Source organism: Ixodes scapularis, unplaced genomic scaffold (genome assembly GCF_016920785.2).
Source record: "Ixodes scapularis isolate PalLabHiFi unplaced genomic scaffold, ASM1692078v2 PGA_scaffold1__304_contigs__length_218370807, whole genome shotgun sequence".
Taxonomy (NCBI): domain Eukaryota; kingdom Metazoa; phylum Arthropoda; class Arachnida; order Ixodida; family Ixodidae; genus Ixodes; species Ixodes scapularis.
In genome coordinates, this window is record NW_024609846.1 from 103,850,953 (window position 1) to 103,868,780 (window position 17,828).

At 51.7% G+C, this 17,828-nt stretch overlaps 1 protein-coding gene across 2 annotated transcripts in view; it reads left to right on the top strand.

Annotated features, from left to right (window-relative positions):
• Window positions 1–302: 302 nt before the first annotated feature.
• LOC8036201 (piwi-like protein 1) overlaps window positions 303–17,828 on the top strand; it is a 65,802-nt gene continuing 48,276 nt past the window's right edge. The window contains exon 1 of one of the 2 annotated variants that reach the window (XM_029991960.4): window positions 303–703. The gene's annotated coding sequence lies outside the window, so the exon portion shown is untranslated. Of the gene's footprint in view, window positions 704–1,136; window positions 1,392–17,828 lie in introns of those variants that run through there. The other variant, XM_029991959.4, reaches the window with a different exon arrangement.

The following is a 17,828-nucleotide window of genomic DNA, read 5'->3' on the forward strand; positions in this document are numbered from 1 at the left end:
ATGGTGTGAGTTAGTATCAGTGCAAATAGTGCGCATCAGACGTTGAAGCAGATGTGCAACCTCCATGTCGACCTCTCCGCCAGCGGCGACCACCGGAACGCTTTAGAGACTATGTATTAACAATTGTTGACATAGGGTAAAATTTTAATCAATGCAGGTTTAACAAACTGGATGTCACAAATGATATAACAAAGAATACTATATAACAAACTAACCTGCTACTCATTACACCTGCCACCTAACCAACTGTTTTTGCAGTTTTGACTTTTTTTTTTTGTTGTCAAAGGGAGAAAAGATAGATATTTAGAAGTGCTTACTGAGAACGTGGTTGAAAAGATGAGGACATTTTGGCATTCACTTTGTCAAGTCAGATATTTCTAAATGACTTTCTTGAATTCTGAGTTGTGCATTGTCAGAACCGCGTAGTGTTTTGTCACTGCATCTCCATGTGTGCTTATTTTTTATTAATCGAAGGGAGAATGTTGTGGTCTGTAAAAGGCGAAGTGGTTAAGATAAATGCACGTGAATACGATGGTTCTTGGCACGCGTGGATAAACGCGCCAGCGCGTGGCGCCAGACTCTGCATCCCGTCAACCCCGTCTGGACAGGTGTTCTATCCTCGACAGGACAGTCCCACACGGGCTCAACCGTTCCTGGCCTGGACCACCGGCGGACGCATCCGCCCCGTACTGCCAGTGACACCGTGAGTGCACCCTACGGCCCCAATTTCTCTAAACTGAAGCCTCCGCTTTTTCTAAACCAAGCTTTGATCAAATGCACCTCTAGGTTGGTGAGAGCCGTCATCCCCAAGTACTACAGACGCTCCAGGCGCGCTCTCCTGTGGCTCTACAAAATGTTTTTCTTGTCAATTATTTAACTTTTAACTTCAATTAATTTCAGGCAAAAAGAAAAAAAAAATACAATAAAGTTCGCGCCGAATTTGAATGTAAAATGCAAAAAAAAGAAAGAAAAGAAAAAGTCAAGAAGCGACACAATTATAAAGCAAATAAGTTCAACCATTAATTTTTTTTTATTCAAGAACACAAATACATTTATTAGTTTATGCAGATAAGATGGCAAAACGGTATAAAATGCAAAATTTCTCTTCGTATTATTTTGTGTCGCGGAAGTCTTCTGGAGGTTCTCGGGGAAAAAGTGCGCCAAGAGGCTCCAGATCAATGCGCTGCGCTCAGTCGCTCAGTGGCAAAGAGGCTTGTGCTTGTGCGGTTGAATTTGTTTTCTGTTGTTTTGGACCGTCGAAGAACTTGCTGTAGGTCTTTGTGCAGTCGAGCGGTCGAGCCGCGGTTCGCGCAAGTCGTGCCTGAACCTGTTGATGAACTGCCAGGATTTGTGACTACCGCTGACATTACCAGCTTGCATTTCCGATTTCGGTGAGAATGATTCTACCGGTCTGTTTCCCATCTTGATAAGATATTAGGCGAAACTACGTGTTTGTTTTTGAGAACGCGCGTCTCTTGGAACAGGGTGATGTATTGTGTTCTTTACGCATAATTCGGCCCGAGTCACCCACACACGAACATCTGTTTGTGAAGATCATCGCGTAGTTGGAAGAGGGTATTGTCCTTCGCGGTTGCGCCACGATATCGCATTTGTGGTTCCCGCTAGTCTTCTTTGATCAACCTAGGCCTAGCGGTTTGCATGCCCCCAGTTGCTTTAATTCTCCTAATGAGCCTGCTACGGCGGAATTCGGAATTAGTTTCACTACCGCGTGTGCTGCCGCCTTCTTAGTTTCACCCGGAGTCGGTGTTCTGTTTTATTTTTAATTTTAATTCGGAACTGCATGGGAGTTGTGCCAAGACTTCGACGCACATGGCTTCGCAGGTTGACAAACAAGTGCATGCTTGTTTTTGGGCTTACGTCGGCGTTCGCATAGTGCCACGTGATTGTGCCACGCATTTTACAAAAACTTGAACAGTTCGAGGTCTACTTTCAATAAGGCGCTAAACACCTTTGCGGCTTTTCCTCGTTCTGGTGAAAACCCACTCCGTTCGGAGCTTGACACTCAGTCCAACCAAAAGCATGTTTTCTCACAAGGGTAGCGACTATCGGCGAACGTTCCCAACCCCCCTTAAACGGTCCATATTTTAATTTGACGGGTGTGGTAATCATTCAGAGATGTCCCGTGTTTGGCTGAGTGGAGTACTAAAACGAAATACCAAGAAACTCATTACTGACAAAATGTTCTCAAATTACATTTTGTCCTATAATCATTGTGCTCTCCTGTAGATTGCTAATCCTGTACCACTCGAGCTAGAGTACAGGCAGAACCCCTCTCACAATCACACACTTGGCTTTCATTGCATTGCCAAAACCGTTCATTGCATTGCCAAAACCGTTAAAAAGTTACTGCTACAGTATCATTGCTATTTTCTGGCAACTTAGATGCTTACAAATGCAAGTACAAGTTCTACGCATGAACAGTATAACTGCATTTCACCTTCTCTCGAGGATAGCAATCGCGGCAGGCATGAGCAGCTCATGCAGTTTAACTGCAGATATTGACGAAGGTTTGTACTTAAGCATTGCAGTCGTGGGGAGTAAATAACTAGGAATCATGTTCTTCTCACCCTTGAGAGCGTTTGCAAATGATTTCATTAACTAGAAAGAAATGGAGATTGCAGGTATAGAATGGAGTCTATTGGCCAACATGGGGTTCTTGAGCAACGCATAAGCACTAGTGATAAACAGTCTCGCAGTCTTTTTTTGCTGAGTATCTTCAACAATGATTTATATGCTGAGTGTACAGAAATTAGGACCTTAGTTGTTGAGGTGTTAGTGGAATGTTTGCACATGTATTTTGTATATGCTACCAAAAAATTTAGACTGCTCTTTCATGTTGAACCAGCAATTTGCATTTCTGAGCTGTGTTGCAGAGCTTCTGAAGAGAACCACTATAATTTGGTGCTTGGTTTACAAACGCCTGCCACCAGTGGTTTCTAGCACAAAAAAAAAGCTTAAAGGGGTAATATAAAGAACTTCAAAGATGTGTTTTACCAGTTCTCTGCAATTATTGATATGCAACGCCAGTAGTGGTGGCCGCAGTGCCCCATTGTTATGAGGCAGCCAATCTGTTCTTTTTGATGAACTCTGACACACACGAGGGATTGGGGAATCATTCATAGATAAATCTTTTGCTTTGAAACTAAACCAGAGGAGTGCAACTTCCTATACCGCCCATGGAACGCAAATTGGGAAACCCTGGGAGGCCGCAGCGCCATTTGAATCCCCTGGTGGCTGTACTAAAATCAACATGGCGGCACAGCGAAACCAAAACCGAAACTGCACGGCAGCGCCATTGTGCTTGGATGGATGGGCGGTAGCTTGCGCCACCTAGATTTAAAAAAATATATATATTGTAGATTTTTTTTTTTTTTTTTTTGCTTGGTTTGCACGTTGCTTTGCTAGGCTTCTGCTGCTTTGCGGCTGGTTTTCACATTTCAGTGCTGGGTAATGTGCGTTGAAACGCACACAAGCCAGCACTGAAAAGCGAGACCAGCAGCAAAGCAACGAAAGTGACACATACACAAAAAATATGCAATGCTTGTCCTTTTGCGTTTATTTTTATTCAAAAGACAGTAGAAAATACAGACGAAATTTCTCACTATTTTGCACACAAGAATCAAAGAAATGAACAACAAAACAGGATAAAACGTTAAGGTTACGTGTGACGAAGGTGATATGCGCCCATGCAAAACCACTTCGCTAAATTTACATAAAATCTCTAGGTTCGTGATCCTTTTCGAGCTTTTTGGCGTGTACTCACAAGCCTTACGCCATCCAGCCACAGGCGTGGAGCCTAGAAAAAAAAGTTGAATTGCTTAAATGGCCATTACGTGCCTGATAGGGTCATATGAAAACAGCGAGCATTTCCTGCGCCTCCCTTCGAAAAACGGTACTTGGAGTTCTACACTGCGACACTAAAAACTCTTGTCTCCTCTATTTTTCTTCTCCTTGACTTAAATGCCTCCACGCTAAATTGACAATCATTTCGAATTTGATTATATAAGTAAGCATATAAGTAAAGACCGACGACGGTGTCTTGCAACTAAAGGAAACTAATGGTGAATTCCACTCGTAGATCTGGAGCGCTTTCCAAAATCCGCGAGGGAGGCAAAATTCCGCTCCGTGGGACCCGCTCCGAATCGACGAGGGGAAGATAAACTTGCATTTTTGGAGAGACCTCCCCCACACCCCTTCTCCCTCCGCCGTGCAAAATGGCCGCTGCTTGAACTTGACCAGCCCACCAACGTCTCAGCCGGCTGATCTTTCCAACGACCAGTGACGATTGTCACTGCTTAGCTGCAGAAGTAACACGCGACACAGGCCGGGCGAAATTATACGTACCGCGGCGCCCATGTCACAAATAACGAAGACGTCCGCGTTCGGCACCGTCACATACCTTTCGGCCGCCTCGAAGCGGCGGGGCACGGACAGCGATTGCCAGCGTGGAGTTCAGATTTGTAGTACGACTTTAATAAACACAGAGGTAACAAACCATCACTTGCGCGGTCGTTGCCTAACCACTTCTTGCTTTATTTCACGGGAAAACGCCGACGGAATGCAGTGTAAAAAGGTAAACAATCACTGACTGCAGAATGAATAGGCCTAACCTTGCGTCTGCCTCCGGCTTTTCTGTCGTTCTTTTTCTCGTTCTTCCTCTCACGATCACAGACGTCAGCGCTTACGATTTGCCACGCTCCACATTCCCGGCCTTTTATCCCTGATCTACGCGAGGTAGAAGCGTTCGAGCCGTCACAATCCAGAGTAAACAACGACGCACCCGAACAGATCCAACTCCACGACCGGCCCGCCCGGCCCGCCGATCTCTCCAACCTCGCCGCGCATGCGCGCCGCCGATTTAGACGAAAGTCACGTGGGCCGCTCTGTCAGCTTTTGGAGAGATCCGTGAAATCCCGCAGAGCAAGTTCGGCGGAGTTTGGGGCGCTCCGTGGAGCGGGCGCTGCCAGAGATCTACGAGCGGAAGATGACCAACTTGAGCCAGATCTGCGAGCGGAATATGCGCGCTCCAAATGGAGCGCTTTTGGAGCGCTCGAGATCTGCGAGCGGAATTCACCATAAGCAATGAGGTCAAGAAAAACAGCTCAGCTCTTTGGTATTGAGTCTTCATCGAGAACCTGCATTCGTTTTTAATATTATCACTTAAATTTAGGAGTGCGTCACTGCTAAACGAAACTGGAAACCAGAGCGGATCGCTCCATCGCTCAGTTAATCGAAAAATATGTAGGCTCATTTTCACTCCTCGCGAACAGACGCGTGATTCGCTGACAATGCCAATAAACAGCTCACAGCAAAAAGATTCCCATCTTTTAAAGTGAGCATATGTGCTCGATCTTGATATGACAGAGAAGTCTCCAGTAATTTGACAATGACATATTTCTCGCTGCGAGTGACGAGCAACCCTGAACAATGATAGGATTTGGTTTTGTGATTGGAAACCATCGTAGCTATTGCCAAAATCGAACAATTAATACTCACTACCACTGGCGACAGTTAGGTTTTGTTGCAAACATCTAATCAGAAACTTAAGCAAGAGAAGACCAAAAGAGCGTACCGCACGTCCATTGGAAATCGAAAACATTGATATCCCGGCTTTCGACAGTCATTGTTTCCCCACTTGGCACATCAGGTGGTGTGGTGATGACGAAAATCCATGCTTGACCACATTACAAAAACGAGTTCCCACAAAGAAGAAAAGAAAGCCGCGCGCGCACGAACGCGGCACGAATCTTGCGCCGCGACGCACTCCCAGAAGCGAAACAGCTCACCAGCTCGCGTCCCTCGCGCGTTCTAACGGTCCACCGACTTCCCGGCGCCAGCGGCCAGCGCATCTCGAGGCGCGAGGCGCGGGTTCGGGGAGAGAGAAAGCGCGCCCAGACATGTTGAAAGAGTGAAAGAGAAAGTTACGATAACAAGCTTCAAAGCCATTCACACCTTCAAAACAACTTCCCCTTTATTTCGCTTCATTAAATATATGAATCATATTTATTTAAAATAAAATAATAAGTGCCAACACCCGCTGGGAGCGCGGCAATCGGAAGCAGTTTGCCGGACCGGACGAACGTCATAAGTATACGCGGCCGGACGGAAGTAACCGAGAACTTCACCCCACTGACTAAACTACAATTGCTTCTTTGGGGACCGCCTTGAGCAGGATGAGTGGTTGCACCGCTCATCGAGCTCCATCTGCCATGTTCAAATATCATATTCTTGTGCAGTTTGAGCAGCATTGGGCAAAGTACATCTACAATATGAAGATTAGTACAGAGTGTGTGGGAGGTCATGTACTTCAAGCAAAGTTGTAAGTACACGGGGCACAATGTAGTTAAAGTACTGTAAATACAATGTATTTTCAAAGTAAGGTACAAGGACTTTTTGCCACAATATTTCATGATTCCCTTTCATTCCCTTAGACTCTTTTTTCAACTGGTATGCATTATAGGGGTGGGGTAATCTGGGGTTTATTAGTTGTTATTGAAAATTACTGCATTACTGCACATATTGAATAAATTCAAGTGGTAGTTATTTTCGGAAATGGCGCCAAAATTGGAAGTCCCTCCGACTTACGAATTTTGTGCCGCTTGAGCTTGCACCTAAGGATTAACCATTCTAGGAGAGAACATGACATCAGCCCTGTAGCTTCCACAAGCAATCCTCTTGTGAAGGGGTGTTCACTCCTAATATTAATGTGAAAGCATTAACTGGTCCCATGGAGCGAACCGGCGTTGCCAGCTTTTGAAGCCACAAGAAACTGCACCTAAATTCTCCTGTCCCATGGAGCGAAGCCTGTAGTCTAGCAGCAAAACACGGAAATCGTGTTATACAGTCAAACCTGTTTATAACGAACAACGCTATGATCAGTTCGACAAAGCAAGTAATTCGATATAGCAGACACCATTTTAAACAAACTTCCGCGATATGTTTGTTGTAAGGCGAGAGCTTCTCTTTATTTCTCATCTTTTCGCTTTCACCTTAAAAAAACGCGCTAAAAAGATTTTTTTTTTTTTTTGAATGCGTGCAGGGTTTGTTATTTTGGATTATCTCCCCTTCTGAATCGCTTCTGTTCGTGGGCAACGGTTTTGGGATGAAATTTTCTTTTTCTTTGCGTGCTTGCAGAGTATATTTTTTTAGCTTTCTCTTCTTCTGAATCGCTTCTCTTCGCTCAATTTTGTTCGCAACTTGAGCTTTTAAAATTTTTATCTTTTCTAATTTTCTTCTTTATTTGGGGGGGGGGGGGGGGGGGTGATGGGTTAGAAGGTGACTGTTTGCGCGTTTTTGAAAGCCTTGCCGGGGAAAAAAGGTTCGATATAGCCAATATGTTGTTCGGTATAAAAAGTACTTTTTACATGCATTTTTATTTTAATTTTCCGTGAGTTCGATATCGGCACCAATTCGCTGTAGGTGGGTTCGTTCTGAACGGGTTTCATTGTAGTTACAAGGATTTCCACCCCACAGAGAAGCCCTCTCCATGGTGCTGCGACCTGCGCGCTGACAAAAGGGAGAGGGTGGCGCGTGTGCGGCCGCCCCTCTCCCCCTCCTCGGGTCACATGTTGTCGGGCATGGTCTAAGGCCTGGAGAGGGGTGGTGGAGGGGGAGTGAATTCCCACTCGTAACGTGTTCTATGCTCTGCTTTCAGCCATGTTGCGCCGTGGAGGAGCGGGGTGCATTTCTTGTAGGAATGTGTCGCTTCTGAGTGCTTTCACATTCCTACATGTAGTGCATTATTCATTGACGCAAAAAGTTGCAGGACACTTAAGACTGCTTATGTGTAGAAATGCTTTTGCATTCTTACATGTAAGCAGTCTTAAGTGTCCTGTAATTTTTTAAATCTCGTTTGCACTGACATGGCGAGAAGTAGCGAGATATTGAAATGCTGCAGGAAAGCCACTCCCAGAACAAATGGAGTGATGTGTCGTGTGCTCCCGTTTCTGGTGAAAGTAGAATATCCCTCCCAGTATTTCTTTGGGGTTGACAAAGCATCATTTGTGATACAAACTTAACAAGACCATATTTTGAGAATGTAATTTGAGGTCAGGAGTTGTACTTTCTTTAAAGGGATGGTGAACCGAAATTTGAATTTAAAAAAAACAATGCAGGAGACGTAGGCAGGACGCTACAATCCCTACAATACTACTTGCAAGGCGATATCTCGAATGGACGGCCGTATTTTTGGAAAAAGAGATCGAGATTGAACCAGGCCGACGAGGCGCGTGACGTCAATATACCGTGTTTCCTCCTTTCTTCGCTTCACTCCCTCAAGGTCGCGGGACGGTGAAAACGCGAGGCCGTTCCCTCTCCTTCTCGGAGAAGCATGACGTCAACATTCCTACCAATTGCGTCTCCTTTTTTGAAAAATATGGTCATCCGTTCGAGATATCGCTGTATGAGTGATGTTTTGGTGTTTGTAGCATCCCGTTGCACGCTTTTTCTGCGTGTTTTGGGAAATTCAAATTTTGGTTCAGCATCCCTTTAAAGTATGTACTTCGAGTAAAGTACAAGTTTTCTAAATCTATTTGAAGTAGTACTTGAAGTACTTCCAAAAACAAAATTTTAGCATGATGTGCATATGCAATGGCATTGGTGAATCATTCTGGTACAATTTGTTTTCCTTCAATGCATCTAATTAAAATTCCCAGTTTTCCTTTACTCGGACAAATGAGCCCATTAATCTTATATCGTATCTACAGTCAGATGAGCAACGATAAAGTGTATGCTTGTGCTTCAAAAGTAGTATTGGCTGCCTTAAAGGGGCACTGACACATCAAAATCATATTTTTTTTTATTATCCGAAACGATTGAAAACGATGCCGGGACATTACCTGCAAAATTTGAAATTTGGGAATTCAGTATTTGTGAAGTAAGAAAACAATTTCCAAATGCCGAATTCGAAGTTCCCGCGCGATCGGCGCCGGTGCCTTGACGTCAAAAATTGCGGAGACCTGAGAGTCCCCTTTCTTTCACCACTCCCTGCTGTTGCCACGGCGACCCAAAGCGAGGAGGAAAGGAGTGAGCGGCGGCGTTGCGGCGGACCGGTTTTGAGCGGTGTCGCCTGTTTTCCGTTGGAGGATACAAATCCAGGAGACGGCACCACAACGAACTCCCGATTTTTGGTATTTCAAAAAGAAGGGCCGTAGTGCGTTCGCAATTGCGTTAAAAAACATGTTTTAGGATTGCCGTAATTAAATGTTATAGAGATGTCGCCTACAAAGCTTCTAAATTTCCTGATTTTTGACGTCACCGATCAAAAGAAGCGAGGAGGCGAGAGGCGGGAAAATCAAACGGCAAAAATAAAAAGGCGCGCGCGCGCGCGCGGGAATATTTTTTTTTGCGATGCGTTTTTTTTTGCGTGTCTATGACTGCAACTTGCATCGTTTTAGACAATAAAAATAAATATGACCTTTGGGGTGTCAGTGCCCCTTTAAAGGAAACCCATTCCACAGGAATAACACAGTGATGTGATTGCTGCGCCAATTGCGCCAAGGGGCTAATCCTGCTGCATCCTGCTACATTTTACCAAAATATGGGTGTAGGGATGGCCGAAGGGGCTTAGCCGAAAGAGCTCGGGGAATTGGCGGCGCGGTCACCCGAAGCGTCCTTGGGAGGCGCCCGATGTCTTGTCTTTCCCTTTGGCGGCAAGCGGAGGCCAGCTCCCGAAAGTGGAAGCAGATTTCCCCGCGTGGGAAGTAAACAAACCTCTGTTCGCGGGTGGTCGCCCTTGCCGCCGAGGTAATTGGGGAGGCGACCTTGTCGGGGCCATGTCGGCGACTTCGGAGGAGAGAGGGAGGTCTGGCCTCCCTTCGGAATGTCGGTGCGCCTTTTTGGAAAAGTTGAGTTTCAACGAGCCCGTGCGCGGAGCAAGTCGTGATCTCCCGCGGTCCCGAGGGCTCCGCGTACTTTGTCCTGCGGGGCAGAGAACTTGCCGTGCGCGGCAAGGGATTTGGCGCCGAGGCGCTATTGTTGGCGCTGGGTTGCCGCGGCATCAGCAGCGTGACAATTGTTTTGTGTTGTAAAAAGTTGTTCATAATCTGTAAATATATATTTATTTACTGAACCAACGAGTCGTGAGCGTCACTGAAGCCACCGGAAAGAAGCCACCCTCCAGCCAGCGCAGCACCCCACGATCGACGAAGAACATTACTGGCGCAGTCGACAGGATCGTGGACGTCGTCGGCCACCTCGACAACAACGTGTGCCAGGAAGACGACGAGGCCAGTGCTGGCGCGGAGTGTGGCGGTGTCCATCGGCAGGAGCCCAGGGCCAGTCGAGACGACCAGCAGCCTGGCACAACGAGGCACGGCTATGAGTACGCCTGTGGCCGACAGCGGCGAAAGCCGAGAAGCGGACGTCGCGTGGGGCGATTGGCGCCGGTGACCTGCGGGTTCGACACCATCGACAACTGCCGTGGGCCTGGGGCCTTCGACGGCGACAACATATCCAGGCAAGCGAACGTCACCGGCTGCAATCGACGCCAGTGACCTGCGGGTTTGGCGACACCCGACGCTTGCAGCGGTGACAGCCTGGTCACACAGAACGGACTCTGCGTGCTGTGATCGACGCCGGGAACTCGCGAGTTCGACGGCTTCAACGACTTTCGTGGGCTCCACAGCACCGCCAGGTAAGTGGTCGTTTTCCCTTCCGTCGCCGGCTGACACCCGCGCACTTAGCTGCATGGCGAGGTATAACTGGCCCATTGGGGAGAGCCTCAGTGACGGAGACGACGAATGGTCGGATGGGGAAGCGGTTCCGCTGAGTGTTCAGATAGCCCTCGTGAGGAAAAGAACAAAGGAGCTAGACCTGCAGATACAACTCGCAGAGCTCCGGGCGGAGGAGCGGAGAGCAAGAGCTCGGCTCCTGGAGGAGCGCCGAGAAGGGTCGCTGATTAATGCAGCGGCGGGCGCGGAGCCCGAGGCTCACCGCGTGAGCGAAACGGAACCGGACGCACTGGGCGACCCGGAGGCTGCCATGGGGTCCGAGGCCGATTGTGCCGCACAAAAGCCGGAGATTGCCATGGAGTCCGAGGGTGATCGCGCTGTCCAGGAGCCGGAGACTGCGGTAGGCTCCGAGGCCAATCGAACCGTACAGGGACCGGAGACTGCGGTGGGGTCTGAGGCCGACCGCGGTGTCGAGGAACAGGACACTGCCGGAGGGTCCGAGGCTGACCGCGCTGTCCAGGAACCGAGCCCTGACGGGGGTTCCGAGGCTTATCGCGCTGTCCAGGAACCGGAGACTGCGGTGGGGTCTGGGGCCGACCGCACTGTCCAGGAACAGGACACTGCAGGGGGGTCCGAAGCCGGTAGCGCTGTCAGGGAGCCAAAAACGGTCCTGGGGTCCGGGGCCGATCGTGTCGTTCAGGAACCGGACACTGCGGTGGGGTTCAACGCCGATCGCGATCTCCAAGAAGTAGGGTTTGAGGCCGATCGAGCCGTACCGGGACCGCTGACTGCCGTGGGGTCCGAGGCCGACCGTCCCGTGCTAGGACTGGAGACTGCCGGGGGGCCCGACGCCGATCGCGCTCTCCAGGAACCAGACACGGTCATAGGGTTCGAGGCCGATCGTGCCGTACTGGGACCGCAGACTGCCGTGGGGTCCGACGCCGATCGCGCTCTCCAGGAACCGGACACTGTCGTAGGGTTCGAGGCCGATCGTGCCGTATTGGGACTGGAGACTGCCGGGGGGTCTGAGGGCCATCGGGCCACTTGCCAACCAGGGTCTTCCTACGTCCGGGCAGCTGGAAGGGAGGAGCTCCCGGAGAGCCAGGGGTCGGTCCCGGCACTGGGGAGGCTGGTGGATGCCGATGTCGCGAGGGGGGCCACTGCCGCTGTTCAGATTGGACTTCGGGGTCACCACGACGGGCCTTGTGTTGAGGGTGTGACACAGCGGGTGCCACCAAGCGGGCGGCGCGAGGAGGTACAGGTGCGGGAGCACGAATCGCCGTGGGGCAACAATCTTGGAAGGGGGACGGCGATGGCGCGCCATGGGCGCAAAGTTGATCCTTTCTCTGATGTCTGCGAAGCGATTGCCGAAAGCGCTTCCGTGGAGAGGCCGAGCCGAGCACGCCTTCGTGGGCCTAATGAAGCTCTGGCGAGCTACACTGTTCTCGCGACACTCGACACGGGTGCCCGAGTAAGGGTTGATTGTAGGGTGGCAAGGGAGCGCTTTGTCGCACTCATGCACGTGGTGTCAGCGGGCGTGCATGTGGGGAAGCGATCACTGCCGCGGCCCTTGTGAGGTGCCATTGAACTCTAACTTGTTGAGTAGCGTTTGCCACACTTTTTGAGTTTTGTTGTGTTTTTGTTTACGGCAACTCTCGCGGCGCTTTTGATGTCGTTGGTGCGACCAAGACAGGTCCGCGGAGTCTACAGTTAAGTGGCTGATCAAGGTTTCTGTCTCCACGAGCAGAAAGAAGTGTTCCTGTTTTTAATTTTCATTTAGCAGGTCGTAGTAGAGGAGCGTGGCTGTGTTTTATTTTGTGTAATCGAACATTTCAGCGTTGTTCAGTGTTCACCAGGCGTTTTCAGTTTACCCTTGACTGTTGGTTCGCCGTGATTTATTGATGTTTTGGTCTTTTGTTTGCGGAAGCTCTTGCGGCACCAATGGTGTCATGGTTGCGATCGATCCAGGTCCTCGAGAGGCCTGCTGAGAACTTGAGTAAAGTGAGAAGTGTTAGTCATTTTTTTTTCCTCATTTTTTATGTAGCATTCGGTGCTAAGGGGGCCTGGCTTGGTAATTTCTAGCCATGCGTTTTGTAGTTTTATTTTTCGCTTCAGTTTAAGCGGGTTGTTTTTGTGTTCTTGTTGGGTTTTCGGCCATCCTGTTTTTGTAACTGCTGGCTAGTCCAGAAGTCCTAGCGCAGTTTTCGGGGGGACGTGTAGGGATGGCCGAAGGGGCTTAGCCGAAAGAGCTCGGGGAATTGGCGGCGCGGTCACCCGAAGCGTCCTTGGGAGGCGCCCGATGTCTTGTCTTTCCCTTTGGCGGCAAGCGGAGGCCAGCTCCCGAAAGTGAAAGCAGATTTCCCCGCGTGGGAAGTAAACAAACCTCTGTTCGCGGGTGGTCGCCCTTGCCGCCGAGGTAATTGGGGAGGCGACCTTGTCGGGGCCATGTCGGCGACTTCGGAGGAGAGAGGGAGGTCTGGCCTCCCTTCGGAATGTCGGTGCGCCTTTTTGGAAAAGTTGAGTTTCAACGAGCCCGTGCGCGGAGCAAGTCGTGATCTCCCGCGGTCCCGAGGGCTCCGCGTACTTTGTCCTGCGGGGCAGAGAACTTGCCGTGCGCGGCAAGGGATTTGGCGCCGAGGCGCTATTGTTGGCGCTGGGTTGCCGCGGCATCAGCAGCGTGACAATTGTTTTGTGTTGTAAAAAGTTGTTCATAATCTGTAAATATATATTTATTTACTGAACCAACGAGTCCTGAGCATCCCTGTGAGCACCGGAAAGAAGCCACCCTCCAGCCAGCGCAGCACTCCACGATCGACGAGAAACATTACTATGGGCAATCTGCGCCAAGCCTGCGCCAAAATACCAATATCGGTCGCCTTTCAAAACCGAAACTAAGCTGAGTACCGTAATTGAGCATGCCTGTGTTATGTGGCGCAAGCGGCCGTCCGACACAAAGTACCCCGCATCAATTGGCCATCCAGTTTTGCATGGTTTTCCCTCTGTCTCGCGTTTCGCGCTCTCGTCGTTCCGTGGGTCTCGACTCGCGTCTTTTTAAAATTGGGGATTGTGATCCCTCAACATTCTGTCGCGTCAGCGTTTTGGCACGCCGTGGCGGCCGCGCCGACGTAGCGAGAGGTGGCGCTGCTTACCACTGTGAGTGGCTTCCTCCTCTCCCCCTTGGGGCGATTTCCGTGACGAACCCCCGCACAAAGGAGATCGACGTGTCGCTCCTTGATTGGCCACTTCGCCCCCGCTGTTATCTTAAAACCAGCGGACAGCAGTCTCGCTGGTCTCTTCTTCCTGGGATTCGGCGGCGGCGACAACGGGGACCCTTCCGGCGCACCGGTGAGCGTTTACCCCATACTTTGTACCTTTGTGAACGACCGTTCGGCCGTGGGCGATCTCCACACCGACGGCGTTCACCAGCTTATAGCCGCTGTGTTGTTGTTATTTTGTTTCATTGTAAATAAACAGTTTATCACCGTTACCAACGTGACTGGTGTCTGTTTGCGCACAACGAGCAGCATGCCACGCGAGTACGAACCCGCTTCGCGGTAGAGCGTCTCGCCGCGAACGTGGTACTACCAAAGGCAGTGGCCCTAAGAAGAACCACAATTTGGCGCCCAACAAAAGGGCTGACGACCAGAACCCTGGTACGTCTGTGTGTGGCGACTGCTGCCGAGTGACGAGTCCTCGCGCAACCAGCGCTTACCGTGACAATGCAGACCGACTTCTCGGATTTGCTCACGCTGGCGACCGCGGCCGACGCATTCGCGCGGCCCCCACTTCAACGGGAAGCCGAAATGCCAACCCTCCAACGAGAAGCGCCCTACGGCGCACCCCTGGAGCCGAGCGTGGTTCCGACGCCATTGCGGACGGGCGCCATCGCTCCCGGATCTTCCCTGAACGCACGTGCTCCGCTGCCGGCACAAAGCGAAGCCTACCGGTCTCCCCACGGAGGAACCGCTGCGGCGCCTCATCACACCTTGCTCGAAAACGCGGCACGTGTGATTGAGAGTCTGACAGGTGCGTTGCGAACGACAACACTCGCACCACAGGCCCAACGACCTCCGGTCCGAATTCCCGTCCCGACTTATCGGGGTTACGCAGACAGAGCGAGCGCTACGGACTTCCTTGACGATTTACGGAAGTACCAACGCGCGATGGGAATGTCCGATCGTGAAATACTTGAGCGCATTCTGCCAATCGCGCTCGTCGACGAAGCCGCCCGCTGGTTCCGACTTGTCGGTGACCAACCCGGAACGCTCGATCAGTTCCGAGAGGCGTTCCGCCGCGAATTCCTTTCCGCCGACTACGAGAGAAGGATGCGGCGGGAGCTCGAACAGCGAACCCAGCATCCGGACGAGTCCCCGCTGGAGTTCGTACGAGCCATGCAAGAGCTCTTCGAGCTCGCGGAACCCTCAGCTCCCAATGCAGAGCGAGTGGAACGCGTCATACGCCAAAGCCATCCGACTTTCGCTGCGTATCTTCGAGGCAGCCGTTTCCGCGACCTGAACGAGCTCGCCTCCGAGGCCCGGCGCCTTCAGGGAGACATTCTCGCTGCCCGTGCGTACCGGCCTCCGCCTCCAGCGTCAGCGGCCCTCGAACCGCGCTGCGCGTGGAGCGGGGACACGCCATCTCGAACACCGAGGCGCTACGATTCCGCAAACTTTGCGGAAGATCAGGGCCGAGACACGTACGCAATCTCAGATCGTGCGCTCGACCCGTACTCCTACGGTAGACGAACAAGCCGGCCGACGCCGCAGTTCAGAACCACCGACTCGCGCCCCAACGAGGCAGCGAGGCAGGAGGAAACGAGGATCCCTCAATCTCAGCGAGCCGATGCACGCTACGACAGAGCCGGCGAAAACCAAAACGCACGGCGGAAACCCCAGCGAGGCGACGACAGAAGATGTTTTCGGTGCAATCGCCCCGGTCATCTCGTTCGCCAGTGCCCGGAGCGGCCGAACACGGAATCGCACCGTGCGGGAAACGAGCAAAGCCACCGGTAAACGGCCCTTGGACGGACAGACCGGTGGCTAACAAAGAATCAGAGGGTCCCATGGCCACTCTTTTGCCGACCGCCTACAGAATAGGCTTCCCTACCGGCACGCCGGCCCCGTTCATTTCTGTAACGATCGCCGGCAAGCCATTCAAGGCACTCCTCGACACCGGAGCAAGCGCTTCGATGTTCGGCGACGACGTGTTGACTCACCTCCGACAGAATTCTGTCCGACTCCGAGAATGCAACACTGCCTTTCGCCTAGCCTGCGGAACCGCCCTTTCGGCTGGTACCGCGCGGCTGGTCGCGAGATGGGAGAATCGAGTAAGACGACAACGCTTCGTTCATCTCCCTGGCCTATCGGTGCCCATTATTTTGGGCAGAGACTTCCTTGCCAAAACAGGCATTGTAATCGACGTCAGCAGCGCAGGCTATCGGGAGGGCACTTTTGCACTCCTGAAACCCTTCTGCGAACCCCCGGCCGTACCGCCAACGCCACCATTGGCGCACGCGACGAGCCGTCGAGAGGAAGCGAGGGACTCCCTAAACCGGGTCATTGACCCCAAGACACCGAGTCCAGCGCCGATGGCAGCGAGCGCCGCCCCCATCGGGGAAATGACGCACCCACTGCTCACGCAATCATGCAGCGTGTCAGGGCGAGAAAAAGCCCGACTGTCGTCGTTGTTGCGCCGCTATGACGCAATGTTCACGGACCGACCTGGCTGCACAAATGAAGTGCGACATCGCATTGACACGGGCGACGAACTGCCAAGAAGGCAGAACGCTCGACCCGTAAGCTTGGCTAAACGAAAAGCCATCGACCGTGCCCTGGACGAAATGATCGACACCGGAGTCGTCCGGCGATCTAACAGCCCCTGGGCATTCCCCGTGGTGTTGGTCCCGAAGAAAGACGGCAGCTCACGTCTTTGCGTGGACTACCGCCGTCTGAATGACGTCACACGAAAGGACGCCTACCCGCTACCGAGTATCGACTTGATTCTGTCCAATTTGGGCAGTGCGCGGTACTTCACCACCCTGGACGCTAGCCGAGGCTACCTCCAGGTTCGGATGGAGCCAGGTGACGAGGCAAAAACAGCCTTCTGTTGTCACCGCGGGCTTTTCGAATTCACACGAATGCCCTTCGGTCTGTGCGGAGCGCCAATGACGTTCCAGCGATTGATCGACCGAGTACTGGGAGAAGCCAAATGGAAACACGCAATGGCCTATCTCGACGACATTGTCGTCTACTCCAACACCTTCGAAGATCACCTACGTCATCTTGAGGACGTACTCGACCGGCTAAAAGCCGCAGGAATGACCCTGAACCCCGAAAAGGCTCAAATAGCCGAAACCCGCATCGCCTTGCTCGGGTTCGAACTGGATCGCGGGCGCCTTGCGCCACATCCCGACAAACTACAGGCAATCCTGGAGTTTCCAGCGCCAACCGACGTGAGCTCCCTCCGTCGCTACCTGGGAATGGTGAACTTCTATCGCCAATTCATCCCAAACTGCACGACGCTTCAAGCACCACTGACACACCTATTGCGAAAGTCCGTGTGTTGGAGCTGGGGTCCTGAGCAGGAAGCGGCCTTTCGCCGCACCTCCCGAGCGCTCGCGGACACAGCTGAACTCAAGCTACCCGACTTGAACAAGCCCTTTCTGATCCAAACAGATGCCAGCAATCTTGGCTTGGGTGCGGTCCTGCTCCAACAGCACGAAGGTGTACTCCGACCGGTGGCCTTCGCCAGCCGCTCGTTGACGCCAGCTGAAAGGAACTACAGTACATGCGAACAAGAGTGCTTGGCCATCGTCTTTGCACTCCGGCGCTTCGACATTTATGTCGACGGGACCACTTTCGTGATCGAAACAGATCACCAAAGCCTAATATGGCTCTCCCGACTTCGCGAACCCGCTGGTCGCTTGGCAAGTTGGGCTTTGATGCTGCAAAAATACGACTACGTCGTGCGGTACCGGAAAGGCAGCACAAACGTGGTGGCGGACGCATTGTCACGAGCCCCCGTAGACTGCACACAGATTTCCGCAAAGACCCAGGCCGAGCCAATGACACTCACAGTGCCAGGCAAAGCCGTGACTCAGTCCCAAAGGGAGGCAGCAGATCTGACCACCCCGGACGA